This window comes from Sminthopsis crassicaudata, chromosome 2, assembly GCF_048593235.1.
Source record: "Sminthopsis crassicaudata isolate SCR6 chromosome 2, ASM4859323v1, whole genome shotgun sequence".
In the NCBI taxonomy this organism is placed as follows: Eukaryota; Metazoa; Chordata; class Mammalia; order Dasyuromorphia; family Dasyuridae; genus Sminthopsis; species Sminthopsis crassicaudata.
In genome coordinates this window covers 561421074-561436651 of record NC_133618.1, presented here as the reverse complement: position 1 = coordinate 561436651, position 15578 = coordinate 561421074, and the positions used below count along the sequence as shown (strand labels likewise).

Genomic DNA, 15578 nt, shown 5'->3' with positions numbered 1-15578 from the left:
GGAAAAAAAAAATGTAATTTTGCATTTATAAATTGTTTTCCCTTTCAAAAATCTACTTAATCATCCAAAGCACAGGTCTAACTGCACATGTCCCTTGTAATCTTAGGAAAAGTTGTTTATTTCTGTAGCGTGTGACCTAGATAAACGGCTACGTTTTTTCAAAGCAAACATTTCTCTCACCCATTCTATACATGTACAGAATTCCATTTGAAAGGCAGAGCACAAATGAATATGGTGTTTACTTGAAGAATGCCTCAAAAATAAAAAAGACAGGCTGAAACTTTAAGTGAACAAATTATTTATGATAAATTCATATATATTGTAAATTAAAATCCAACACATTTTCCTCAATTCACAAACTGGAAAGAAAAAACAAAAAAACAAACAAACAAAAAAAAAACCAGAACCTTAATCCAAGGTTCTGTTTGTGTCCTAGGGGGAAAAAAAAAAAAAAAAAAAAAAAAAAAAAAAAGTTTTCCAATCAACTGTCTCACTTTTTTCTTTAAAAAAAAAAAATCAGACTTCATCAAAAAAAGAGAAAGGGAACACTTACAAAAGAATTAGAAGAATAGACTTCAAAAATATCTAGTATTATTTTTAAAAAGATCTCAATCATGATTAGAATTTAAACATATATGCCATGATATCTGATTTCTCTTTTCTTCTACTATTCAAATACTGAAGTTTCATTCACTGACAAAGGTCATTTAGGCAAAGATTTATAAATAGATTTCCCCAAAAGGTACATCGATGAACTGTGATAAGGAAATCACTCAGACATAATATTTAACTAATCATTTTATTTATTGCTTAATAATATAGCAAAAAAGGCACTAAAATATAGACCTGTAGTTGGCAACAGTTTTATGAAAATAAATTAACCATTGAACTCAAAGTAGGAAGGAAGAAGTCATTGGTACTTTGAAGTACATTCTAGGAAATAGAAAACATCCTTTTTGTTCAACTTCAAAAAAGAGGGGCAGAATAATTCACAAGAAAGGAACTACTAGAAGTCCTTGCTTTGCTATTAATTAATGTCTTGACTTTGACTTTCACCTTTTTGGGCCTTGATCTCAACTGGAAAACCACAAAACTGAAATAGGTGATCTATAAAGTCTCTTTCCAGTTTAATAAAACTGAAATTAAGTACAATTGTGAAAACTATTCAAGCCACTTTGGAGTTGTTATTGTTGTTTTTAATGTGAGATCTAATAACAACTGATTAGGAAACTCAGTTACTTTCCATCAAAGTATAATACTCTTACAATTTAAGCTAAAGCTAAAAAAAGAAAAGTTATGTTTTCCCTCAATATTAAAGAAATTATGCAAAAGCTACCACATGATACTGCTGAGTTTACTTTGCTGAGATTATCTCTCCCAATTTATCTCCTAATGCCCCTATTATAGTGCAGTTAATATAGAGAAGATGATAGAAGAGGTCATACTATAGCACATTGAATCATCATAAGTCTTTCCCCAACTCACCACTTTCAGTCATTAATTTTGTCCATATAATTCCATTTCCTTTCCTATTAAGCAGAATATGCATACCCAACACATACCTGACTTAAGAAAAGATGGGAAGAAGTCCAAGAGATTAAGAAAAGATTTTTAGTACTGGATGGTACATTCCTCCATCTTAATAAAGAAGACTTATTGCTTTCTCTCAAACAACATTCCTGGTAATCTTGAAATCAATCTCAAAAAATGATTTTCCAACTTCCAATTTAGGTTAAATATGAACTAATTAGATGTTTGTAAAGACACTCTGAAGATATTAAAAATGTTAATTATCAATGTCTATACACAGAGCTCTGGATTCTAAAAGAGAATACTAATCCTAAACACACCCAGTCAATAGTGCCAGGTTTCTACTACTTTCCAAGATGTAAGTCTTTTAGGAATGTTAGATGAATTTAAAACACAAGGTAAATCATTGACAAAAACAGAATCCATCTTAATGAAAATATCTTCTGAAAAATTTCTGTACTGGAAAGAATATTTTCCTCAGTAATACATTATAATCATTAACAAATTATAATTCTTTTTATACAAAAGCATTCATAACAACCTTTATAACACACCAGTCTTGTCAGAATATGCCTATGCCAGGGACAAGTACAAATCTTCCAAAAGTCCTCATTCTCCCTTTATACAATCTTACCAACTAGGTTCAGGAAAACTAAAAATAGGCAGTGAACAAGATCCCTCAGTTTCAGATTTTCAAATAAATGAGATCTAGAATCAGAGTTTCCAGCTCTCTCTCCTCTAAACAAATCCCAACTGCCAAAATATCATAAAAGCTGAATTTCAATATATTGAATCCAACTATTCTACATACATGTGCACATGTGATTAAAGACCATTTTCTTTCATCTTATAATGTTTACACTAAGCACCTGATTCAGGGAGAGATCATCATACTTGGAGCCCAGGACCAAGTTTTACCAGTGAAGAAATTGGAACACTGAAGATTAAGTAACTACCCTGAGTTCACAAAGATAAGATGCAGAACAAGGGATCAAAACCAAGTCCTTTGTCTCTATAGCCAGGATTCTTTCTACAACATCCCAATAAGTAGCTTGCTAGCACAGTGAAGACAGTCTAGACCTAGAATCATGAAGACCTGAGTTCAAATCCGATCTCAAACACTTATGAGCTATGTAAACTTAAGAAAGTCAATTAATATTTATCTGTCTCATTTCCTCATCTGTAAAAAAAAGGGAATAATAATAACTACTTTCCAAGGTCACTGTGAGGATAAAATGATTCTATAAAGTGTTAAAAAGTACTTTATAAATGACAGCTATGTTATTACATAAATGTTATAATATAAAGCCTTATACAAATATTAGCTATTATTATATTATTATAAGAATTTCCATTCCTTGGCTAGAGTTAAAGACATAAGCAAGCCAGATCCAGTCAATCAATTTACAGTTAGCCCCATCAGATTTTAGTATTTAATATGTTAGTAATTTAGTACTTAGCTTAATAGCAACAAGGATGCTATCCCTTTGAAGAAGCTACTGTCAGATTTGTGGTCTATTCTACAGACTCCATCATCTAGAGAAATGGATATTATAGATAACATTTATACATATGCACATATATTTAAAGATCAACTATGATGGTACTAAATGAGAAATCATTTATGTTGCATTCCACATAATCTCATATTATACACTTTTTACATGACCATGGCAAAACTCAGTCAATAAGGAATCAACCTAAAGAAATGTTTTTTTTGTTTTTGTTTTTTTAATGGTGAAGGATGTACAGCAATATGGATATCCATATTCTCTTAGTGTCCCTTGGGACCAACATCACATATTTTCAACACATATGATACAACTCTAGGACTAAGGCACTACCTGGCCAATTAAGAGCAAACCTATGCTTCCATCTTCACAATCACAATTCTCTCTCATCAACTAGGTAAGTAAACATTTAATAAATATTGTTCATTCTTGACTAGAACAAATATCATTATACACTGGCCACGTGCAATGGCAATTATAAAATTATCTGAGCATTTTGGGGATGAAGAGGGGGAAGAATCACATCTACTAAATCATTTCCAAAGTTCTCAAGTTTGCAATTACTTCATTTCTTCATTAACTTAAGTATAAAATTCAAGGTATTATTTGGGTCTTAATCTTTTTTCTCCCAGTTTCAGAAAATGTTTTATAGCTTGAAACAGAATAAATTTCCCCAAAAAAGGATAAAAGAAACACTTCACAGTGATTTGCTGCTTTTTTTATTTGTTGTATGCTCCTGTCCACCAACTAAGCCACCTTCTTTATTTCCTTCTCATTCCCTTTAGTACATAACTAGAAATGTATTTGTGCCCCAAGAAAATAACAGAATTGAAATTGTATAGCTAAAATAGCTGTCAAAATGTATTCTTTTTTTCTGTTTTGAAAAACTCAATAAAAATAAGAGGATCACTGGAAAAACACAAGCTAATTATGTGAATTCCTTTTATATATTTTTTAAATATCCTGAAGAGTGATCAGTTTTTTTGTGCAATATTTCTTTTTGTTTTACCTGACTTGAAGAAGTGAAGTTTTCTGTTTGCTTGGTGGTGTTTTGTTCTGTTTGCTTTCACAGCAACTGTGGTTAAGGAGCTATTGTATTAAAAAAAAAAAGTTTTCAGGCTTACTTGAATAAAATAGAGAAAGAGAAGATCAATGAATTGGGCTTGCAATTTAAAAAGACCAAATTAAAAACCCCCAATTAAATACTAAACTTGAAATTCTAAAATTAAAAGGAGAAATTAATAATATTGAAAGTAAAAAAACTATTGAATTAATAAATAAAACTAAGAGTTGCTTTTATGAAAAAAGTTTTCCGAACTTATAAATAATATTCCTCAGAAAACTTATCCTGCAACAAAGTTTTAGTGATGATATCTAGAAATGCAAAAAGGCTATCAATTTTGCAAAACAAAATAAAGAAGAGTAAATATAAAATGTCATATATAAAAAACATTATTTTGATTAACATTGATTTCGTATGAAAAAGATACTACTGAGACCAGTTATAGGTTTTCATTATATAGTCTCCGATTTTAAATTTTATCAAAATCAATGAACGTCAAATGAGTGACTAATCTGATTTTAGAGGTTTCTCTGAAGTTATGGTCTTCTTGCAAGCTAATATGTGTCGTTTTCTACCATGGGTCCTTCAGTAAATATGCCAATAAATAATGAATGTTAGAGAGGCTCATAAATTTAGAGCTGGAGGGGGACCCTCAATTAAACAAAAGCTAATTTCTAATTATTGGAAGTGATTTATCTAGTTTGCATATTTATCATTATTACTGTCATTATTCAGATATGCATAATGCCATAGCTAAAATTCTACTGAAATCCACTCATCAGGAATAGGAAGCTCTCAAGGATAAAATTCCAAAGAAGAACTCCTAAAAAAGAGAAGAAGAACTCTAAAAGAAACCAATATGGATGCAAAATAAATTACCCCTCAAAAGGTTTATTTTTTTAAAAGAAACATACAGAAAATGGAAGCAAGGAAAGGACTAATAGAAAAGCATTCTAACATATCATTAAAATTTTGAAATAGTCAATTTTTTATTGTAGCTTTTTATTTACAATATATATGCATGGATAATTTTTCAGCATTGACAGTTGCAAAACCTTTTGTTCCAACTTTTCCCCTCTTTCCCCCCACCCCTTTCCCCTGATGGCAGGTAGACCAATACATGTTAAATATGTTACAGTATATGTTAAATACAATATATGTATACATGTCCATACAGTTAGTTGAAAAAGTCAATTTGGAGGGGCTATGGAAAGGCAAACTATTATTGGTGGAATTGTGAATTAGTCTAACAATTCTAGAAGGTAATCTGAAATTATTTAAAGAAAATTTCTAAAATATCCATTGCTTTTGATCCAAAGATCATACAGCTAGGAACAAATTCAAAGAACTCAAAACAAAAGAATGTTCCATATCTACCAAAATATTCAAAATAATACTTTTTTTGTGGTAACAAAGAACTAGAAATAAATCAGTTTCCATAAATTGGAGAATGGCTAAACAAATTATCACCTACAAATATAAATATAATGTATTATTATACTGAATATTACTTAATCAAGATATATAGCAAATCTAGAAAAGCACAGAAAGACTTATATGAACTGCAGGAGAAAGAAACAAGAAGAACTAGGAAAACAATATAGAAAATGACTACAAGAATGAAACTTAACGACAAGCAAGATTAACCTGAATGTTATATAATTAAAATGATCAAACTTGCAAACTTATTTCTGAAAACGAAATTGTACCCCTTTAGCTTCTCTGAAGCTTTGAATCTGAAATACTCCATTAGTTGTCAAAATCCTAATAGTTTGTTGCTTAGCTTTGCTTAATTGCTTTGGCTTTTTTTTTTCTTAATAAAAAGGAGGGCTTCTGGGTGAGAAAATATGAGTTAGTATCCCCTCCCCTTTCAGAAGGCATAAAAATTCTTACAAAATCTAACAATTTGCCTCATTTTCCATAGTGAGTCAGAATAGTGAGTCAAGTTCAAAATGATTTGAGGTTCACAACATATATTAAAGAAAACAAAAACTAGGGGTTTCTGTTATTGGATATTTTTGACTATTCAACTCTTAGGTTGTCTCAGCTTTTCCTGTCAAAGGAATAATAATATGGAATTAATATTAAAAAAAAAAGAGAGAAGAAAGCAGTAAACTAACACCTAAGTAATCTGTGGTGCTCAAGTGCCTAGGCCTATAAGGAGAAGAAGGAAAAGGAAGGAGGAGGAGGAGAAAAAATAAAGAGAGAAAAGAGGAAGGAGAGAAGAAAGAGGAAGATGCAGAGGGGGAGGAAGAAAAGAAAAGAGGAGTAGGAAGAGAGAAAGGAAGGAAGGAAAGACAACAAGGAGCAGTAGCAAAGTCTGTAAACTAACTGGTTAAGTTTTTGTTCAATTCCTATCAAAATTCTAGAACATAGTAATAATAAAGGTAATTATCAAATATCTAGAAAAGGAAGTGATAATCACAAAGAATGAATTTATCAAAAATTAATCATGCCAGACTGATTTCATTTCGTTTTCCAACAGTTTAGTAGACAGATGTATAGTAGGAATGCTAAAAAGCAGCATTTAACAGTCTTTCATACTATTCTTGTGAAAAAGATGGAAAAAAGTAAACTAGATAATAACCATTAAGTGGACTTCAGAACTGGCTGAATGGCCACACTGAAAGAAATTGACACCTTAGAAAGAAATCTCCAGAAGACCATCCTAGATTTTGTGGTTGACCCTAGGCTATTTAAAATTGCCAGCAACAACTTATAAAGCAATAGGGACAAATATAAGTATTAAAGTATGGAGTGTAGAGGCTAGTTAGATGGTTAAGTAAATAGAGCACAGGGCCTGGAGTAGGGAAGCCTCATCTTCCTGAGTTCAAATATGGTTTCAGATACTTAAAAGCTGTGTGACCCTGGGCAAGTCACTTAACCCTGTTTGCCTCGGTTTCCCAGTCTGTAAAATGAATTGGAAAAAGAAAGAGGAGCCTATTATAAGGATATAATAGTCTCATGGTACTCTATACATATATTAATTTCTGGGTGTTATATTATTTATTCATAGGTAAGCTTTATTCTTGATCAGAACAGATATGAGTGAATGTTCTCCCCTGTGAGCTTCTGTGACTCATTCTACTCTTAGATTTGGAAGAAACTTGAGTAATCCACTACCATTATAATTTCATTAATATAGCACCTTAAAGTAAAAGAAAAAAACCATACCTTTTCTTGTAACAACTCCACATGGTAGGAGGGTGAAGTATTATTTGATAGGAGAAAACTATTAGCCATGGCAACAAAGCTACTATCAAAGCCAGAAGCTGAACTCAGACTTTAGACATAAAAGTCTGGAGTCTTTTTCATTGTATCATACTGCTCCTGATTCATTTATTACCCAGTTAAAAATCCTTTCTAAAGCAGCCTCTCCCTGAATTCTTCTAAAGACCAAGAATTCACATCCTCACAAACCATCCTATTCATGTTAGAGAACACTAAACTAAACTAAAATCTTCCCTACTTATTACAGACCACCTATAATTCAAGGTGGTCTTTTTCTCACAGCTCCTAAGGTCTTCCTCACTTTTAGGTACAAGAAATAAGCTTACTTAGGAGTAACCACTTCCTATAGGGTGTAAAGGGAAGACTATGACTGCCTTTAATAACATATTCACAAAAAACACACCATGTGTTTATTCAATTGCAAGTGCCTACTTCTTTCAGAAGTAGAGGGTCAGAATCAGGGGGAAAAAAACCATACTTCAAAATCTTCAGAGTTTGTGTACCTTGCTATTCTGAATATATATTATCACAGTAAACATTCTTACTATTAGTCAAAATTGGCTAAATACTCTAGTATTATTCAAAATAACATGGAGGATAGGGGATTAGAAAAATAATATATGCTAAATAACTTACATAAATTGAATTACAAGTCTTTTTTATGCCTACCATACTACTCAATAAAGAATCTGACTCATTCTTTCCTTGATTTCTACATAAAAAATGTTACAATTAAAAAAAAAATTCTATTTTGTATGTGTGTGTCTGTGTGTGTCTGTGTGTCTGTGTGTGTGTGTGTTTTTCCTAAGTTTCAGCTGGACTTGTTTATTGTTGTTCAGTTGTGTCTGACTCTCCCTGACCCCATTTGGAGTTTTCTCGACAAAAGATAGTTGAATAATGTGGCATCTCCTCTCCAGAATACTTTACTGATGAGGACACTGAGATAAAACAGGGTTAAGTGAAATGCCCAGGGCCACACAGCTCTTAAAGAGGTTGAAGACATATTTGAATTCAAGTCTTCCAGAGACTAGGCTCAATGTGATATTTAGCCTGGACTTGTTTAAAATAAAGCTGCATTCTATTTGGTCAAAGATACTCAATACCAATTGTTCCATTATTGCTCACTGAAAAGGGATGTAATTTAGCAAAGAAATAACTAATCTACTCTATTCAGAACTGTCAAACTTTTACTTCTGAGTATCTAAATTGTGTAAGGATATATAGACCACACTTAATGAGTACTTCAAAATAACCTAGCATGTTTCAGTCAGAATCCTAAAATATCTAAACAAACCAAAAAGTTCTCAATTTACAACTAGAGAAAGTGAGTTTGGAAAAATTAAAAAAATTTGCCCATTTTCTCTAAGTTCACACAAGAACAACAGCGAAAGAATTTCTAATATGTCCACTTTTAGAATATAGATAAACAGAAGCCAAATTAAACTTCCTAACATCAGCTTCCAAAAAGTAAAATGTCATTTTTTTTTTTTCAAGCAGCATTCAATGAACATTTACTTGTAAAATGAAGGGGTCACTTTACTGGTTCTCTATTGTTTCTTTCGGCTCTAAATTCTATTAATTATACGAGCTGCTAATACTACAATAATTTTAGCTTAAGATTAGTTTTTCAAGATTAGTGCTAAATTTTGAAGGTAAAAAAGGTCCCTTCATTACTGATTCTACACAAGGAAATTCCTGAATCAAAACACATTGACACCTACAGACATAATTAAAGGTTTTTGTTTTGTTTTGCTTTTGAGTTCTGAAGATAGCAAAGTGAATCAGCACCTTGGAATTTCTGATCCATAGAACAAGGATTCTAAATCTTTTTTGTGTTGTGGTCTGGTGAAGCTTATGGATCTCTTCTCAAAATAATATTTTAAATGCATAAAATAAAATGCATAGAAGTGCAAAGTAAGCCAATCATACTAAAACATGCAGAAAAAAATTAAGTTGATGAACCCAGGTTAAAGAAGCTCTGCACTGCATAAAATTCAAAAGGCTTTTTTGGAAAATCTGCATCTGGATTTTTAAAAGAAGATATGTTATGCTAGATAAAATGATTACAGAGTTAAAAGTACAAATGTAGTGTACTTCCCATGAGCCTTAATGCACTGACAGTAAAGAAAAAATAATTACAAGAAAACAGGTAATAGTTCCTTATTAATACCTAACTTCTTTTAAAATCTGCAGAATGGTACAACCACAGAAGGTGGCTTAATTAACCATTTTATTATCTAGATATAAATAATAGCATTTTCCCAGAAATTTTTAAAAGCATTTCATTGCTTTTATTTAGCAAGTCATCTATGCCTAAAGTAATAAAAACTTAATATAATGTCACAAAAGGAGTTTAAAAAGTATAAAAACCCAAATTATTACTCAATACTGTTGTATTGGATTCCTCAATTCAATGTAAAATCTAAAATTTTAACATGCTAGGATAAGTTTGCTGAACCATCATTTTCATAATCTTTTATGATACTCCCCAAACAGATTTTTCAAAGAGGCTTTAAGGAAACTATTTGTCAATAAAGTCATGCATTGTTTACAAAAACAACTTGTTCTGTTTTAAAATATGGCTGCACTTGAATACCAGATAAAGTGGGAGAGTGTAGAGGGAGAATTTACAAAACGCTATCTCCATTTGGTTAGTCCACCCCTCACACCCCATATTTTAATTCAGGTCTAAAAAAGTCCACATTGAAAATCACCTCGTTATCTAAAATGTTACAGTTTATAAGACAGAGGAGAGAAAAAGAAAAAGAGAGTACTTGGGGGGGAGGGGGAGATAGGACTGAAAGCAATCCAGTACGTTTGGAATTAGCATCAATAGCAGAAAGATCGGACCCTGACAGAGTAAAAACACTTGTTCCGATCAAATTTGCAGCTGATCCTCTAGATTCACATAATGCATCCAAAGCCAAAAATTCTGATACAAGAAGCAACACAAAAGTCATTTTGTCATTTTGTTTGATCCTTCTCCCACTCCCTATTAAAAAAAAAAAAAGAAAAAGAAAAAAGAGAAGCCGTTCAAACTCTCCGCGGGCACCCACATGAGGAGAAAGGAGAAAACGGGATTCAGGATCTGAAGAAGCCCTGGGGGATCTGCCTCAAGGATCTGGACCAAAAAGAATAAAGGGAAGATGTAATCCAGAAGCCAAAGATAATCACACTCGGAGATCTGGACCAAAGGAGGGAGAGAGAATTAGGATCCAGAGCCCTTGGGGGATCGGGGGATCTGGACCAAAAGAAGGGGAACGAGGATTCAAACTCCACGGAGGTTCTGGGGAGCAGCCCCGGAGCTTGGACCCAGGTCAGCGGGAGCTGGGGGTGCACGTCAGAGCCTGAGAGGAGAGCAGGATCGTTCCCCGCCCCGGCCCCGAGAGAGGTCCCGGCTGGAAGAGAAGTGGGGGGGGGGCAGCGAGAGCCCACACCAAAAGTTGGGTTCTGACTTTGGGGAGCCGCAACTGTGCTCGAGACCCCGAAAAGCAAGGAACGGGGGCGGACTGGAGGAGGGGCTGGGGCTGGGGGAACCGAGGGAGGAGGGCTCGTTCTCTCGAGCCCCCCCTCGCGCGCGTTCCTGTTCAAAACCTTCTCTTCGCCAGAGAACCCAGAGTGCCAGCGCCCTCGGCTACTCCAGGAGCTCCTCCGACCCCTCCCCACCACGGAGGCTGGGACTGAGCCCCGGGGACCGCGCCTCCGCACCCAGGAGCCCCAACTCTCCCACCCCCCGCCCAGAGGAGGGGCTGAAGGGAAGGGGGAGGGGCAGGGGCCAGGAGCTCCCCCTCCTCCAGTCCCCGCCGCGCGCCCCCTCACCCCTCTCTCCCCCTCTCTCCCCCTCTCTCTCCCTCTCCCTCTCTCCCTCCCTCTCTCCCTCTCTCCCTCCCTCTCTCCCTCTCTCCCTCTCTCCCTCTCTCCCTCTCTCTCTCTCTCTCTCTCTCACACACACACACACACACACACACACACACACACACACACACACACACACACACACACACACTCACACACTCACACAAACTCCCCAACTCTCCAAAGAAGTTGAGCCTCACCGTGCGGCGCCCGGGACTCCCCCGCGGGCCGAGCCGGCGCTGCTCCCCACTTTCCCGGCGGTGAGAGACAATAGTCCGGCTGCTTCCCCGGCTGCAGCGGCGAGGACTGGGCCACAAGTCGGTCTCTCCGGAACTCGAGGCGCTTACCCCAAGCGGCGGCTGCTGCGGCGGCGGCTGCAGCTCCTACTCCTGCTCTCAGTCCGGCCCCGGCTCCGGCTCCCGCGGCTGCTGCTGCTCCACTCTGGCACACAAGCAAAGATCCGCAACGCATGCGCCATGAGAAGACAAGAGAGGGAGGGAAGGAGGACGAGGAGAGGAGGGAGGGGAGTCGGAGTAGGAACTCCACCAGCTCTCCTAGGGGTTAGAGCGGATTCCTCCTTCCTCGATCTGTGACTTGGATAGTAGTACTGTCAATCACAGCGGGGTAATCCAATGAGACAGCTCTTCAGAGGTGTTCTCAGGTTGCTGAAGGATGGGACTTTGGGGAGCTAACTAACCGGTTGAGAGGTGGGGCCTTTACGCTTGTAAAGGTTTCTTCTGGAAAATACCCAACTCCGCTTTTTTTTTTTTTTTTTTTTTAACCTCGAGTTTTCGGCTGTAAAGTTTGCAGCTGTTTTGATGAGATTAAAGTTGCAAGAGTTCATGATCCCATTTTCATTACCTTTTGCAATTGAGTAATTCTAGAAGTTTCGTGTTAGTTGAAAAGGACCTAAGAGGCCGCCTCATCCAGGAATCCTTTCTCCAGCATCCTTGGCAGATGCTGAAGGAGATCCAGTCTCAGCTGGAGCACTTCCGTCCACACGAAGAAGCGCACTTGTCAGGCGGCGGCTTCCAATGATGGGGCTCAGCTGTGAGGAGTCTCCGTGTTAATTTCAGCCCTTGCTCGAAACCTTCATAAGCATCTGAAACAACACAAAGTGAAGCAGCTTCCACTTTGGAAAACTTGGGAAACTTGAGTTTTCTCCTCTTTACATTAACCATAGCATCTTGTAATAATAATAGCTAGCATTTGTATAGCACTTTGTAATTATTTCTTCCTCACAACAACCCTGGAAGATAGGTGCTATTATTACAGAGAAAGAAACTGAGGCAAAGATTTGCCCCAGATCAGACAATTTTGAACTCCATATAAATTATTATTATTATTCAAGTAAAATGGTGTCTTGTTGCCTCAAATATTTATTTTCTGTCAGCTTGTCTCCCAGGTCCTTGTCATCCAGGATACCTTTTTCTGGATTCCTTTGTTCCTCTTAAAGTGTCATCCAGAACTCAGAACGGTGCTCTAGATGTGGTCTGTCCAACACAGAGTACAACAAGACATACTTCTGGCTTTGCTGTTTTATAATCTCTCTTCATGAGAAAAAAAAAAAAGTGCATGAAAAATGTCTGCTGTTAGACTACGACATGCAGTTGAATCAAGAACTTATAGAGCTTTTATATATATATATATATATTATGTCATGACATAATATGGATTTTATACTATAACATTTTGATATAACAATACTGAATATAGATATCTATTTAGATGGATATTAGATAAATAGGAGATAGAGACGCATGCGGATGTGTCTTGTATAAACAATTGCTTTGGGTTCAGAGCTGGAGAAGAATCAATTGTATGGCCTTTCAGAAATCACACACACCTAAATTCCTCCTTGAATCAGAGGCTTATATGTTTTAACACCAACATTCCTCTTAACTTATGGCTTCAAGTCACATAATACTACAAAAGCCAAAGAATTAGGCAATAGAGTATAATGGGCATGAGGAGGCTGCAACAACATACTTAAAAATCTATGCAAGGAAAGTAACAAAACATACATAATCAGAGAAGCTATAAATAAAACTAAAAAAGTGTCCATCAAGTGATCAATGCACAATCTACTTGGTATCCATACAATATCAATAGTACAAATGAAAGTCCCGGACACAGTGAATGGACTTCCTATGCTGAAATTTATTAGAGAATAAAGACAGAATGGACAGGCCAACATGGGTTGAAATCTATTTCATTAAGAAAATACTGACAATATCATAGATCATGTTGTTTTATTGTGTTTTTGGAGTCAAGTCTGGGCCCAAATCAACTTTTTTAAGAAGCCACTTATGTTTATGACAAGTCACGTTTATTGAATTAAATTGCAATGGAAAATCTAGGGGAAAAAAGTGATTACACTGGCTATATTTTGGATGATTTGTAAAATTTGAGGATGATCCATTATCTGCCAATATCACAAATTAGGCTTTGTGCTATCTGGGTTTTACCATATCTTCCAAATCCAATATTCTAATGGCCAATAATTAGCAATAAATTTTCTTCTAAAATTGTCTAGTCATTCTGACCATTCCTAAAGCCATGTTGGGATTTAGAAACATCTGAAATGTGTGTTGTTACAATAGAAAAAAGATTAGGAAATAAGGAGATGCAGGTGCTAGCACTGAAATCTTGGACAAGAACCTTAGTTTCTTCATCTGTAAGACAGGTACAAAATTTATCCTACCTACCTTGCTGAGAATCAAATGAGCTAATAAATGTAAAAAGCCTTGTGGACCTTAAACACTATCCTAATGTTGGCTATTATTACTGACATCATCACAATATGAGAAAAGTGAAATGGTTTGTAATTGGAATAAATGATACATAAATATAAACTATTATCATGCTCATTATCATAAATAACATTCCATCACTATATGGCCTCTCCCTATTATACTGGATCATAAATGGGATAAGTCTAACAAAAACAACGATTATTTTCAGCTAGTCCATGAACATTAAGCACCTACTATATGCCAGGCATTGTGCTAAGAATGGGCAAGACAAAGAAACATAACAACCATCCCTGCCCTCAAAGAGCACCCATCTTAATGGTGGAGAAAAACATACAAACAACTATGTACAATTTTTATAATATATACATATATTTGGTGCATATATTATATGCAACAATATGTTTACAATGTTATGTAAAATATATATGTTACATAATGTAATATAGGATAGAGTATTAAATTTGAAATCAAGAAGAAAAGTAAAGTTCTGTTTCAGCTAGCTATATGACTATAGCAAGTCATTTAACCTCTGAGCTTCACACAATTCTCTAAGACTTTACTAAATTATACACAGATTGAATTTGATAACATGGATACCTACATCCCAGAGTCTTGACACATTAATGTATTAAGCATGTTACCCTGATCTTTTTGTTATTATTATTCAATTGTTTCAGTCCTAGCTTTCATACCCTTTCTTTACTTTCTTGATTAGCCAATGCACTTGGGTGTATTTGAGTAAAAATTTCTTTAAGAAAACTTTAGAACAGACACTATCCTAATATTCACAAGTTTGAGGTATTAGAGTTTGAATTAAGAGTTTATTGCTTTAGTAATTCATCACAATTCATGGTAGAGATGATACTGGATTTTCAAAGACTAAAAGAGAAAAGTACAAGCTCTGGAAAATCCTACAAAGCTGTGGAAAGGCTTTGAGTAGTTTGCAGACTAGCCTTGGTCAGTTCAAAGAGTTTAGAGAGGTTCATCATGGAGCTGATTGAAGAGTGATGAAAATCGTGGCCTTGACTATCAAAGACGAATTTGTAGAGGAGTTTTGATCTTTATTGGTGAAAGGAGTACCATCACTGGCCTCATGATTAAAACAACTTATGTAACCTCTTCTCCAAACCTTGGGCAACACTAAGACTTAGCTACTAGATTATAAACAGATTGAAGTTGGTAGAGGGAAAAATCATAGATTCTTGAAGTATTGAAATAGTAGTATTCACAAAATAACTACTGAAAAGAGCTTAAAATAGATTCATATTTAATATCTCATTAAAATAACTCTTAAAGTTGTTTTCATGGATTTTTAGAGAGGGGAGGGTGCTTTGTATTTTTTAAATTCAAAATAGCTCAATAAAATACTATTCTAAACATCCTCACTGCAGTGTGGAAATATTTAGGATTTTCTAGGAATATGTCTACAAAACAAAATCTCTGAAAGGTTTTTCTCAACTCAACAACAAAGTTGTCCAGTAAGAACTTAATAATAAACTGTATTATGTATTAACTGTCCTGATCTCCACTGCCCAAAAGCCAACTAGTTACATTTCACCCCTTACCTTTCTACTATCCTTAAAAGGATATCCTTGAGGATATCTAGTCTTTCTGCAAATTCCTCCAGCCTGT

General features: G+C 35.3%; 1 protein-coding gene across 8 annotated transcripts in view; it reads right to left on the bottom strand.

The window, feature by feature from the left end:
- The window catches only part of AKAP13 (A-kinase anchoring protein 13), a 375368-nt gene extending 363716 nt beyond the window's left edge, over positions 1-11652 (bottom strand). For 7 of the 8 annotated variants that reach the window (XR_012486996.1, XM_074295087.1, XM_074295091.1 and 4 more), the window contains exon 1: positions 11391-11652. The gene's annotated coding sequence lies outside the window, so the exon portion shown is untranslated. Of the gene's footprint in view, positions 1-4050; positions 4073-11390 lie in introns of those variants that run through there. The other variant, XM_074295088.1, reaches the window with a different exon arrangement.
- Positions 11653-15578: the final 3926 nt, after the last annotated feature.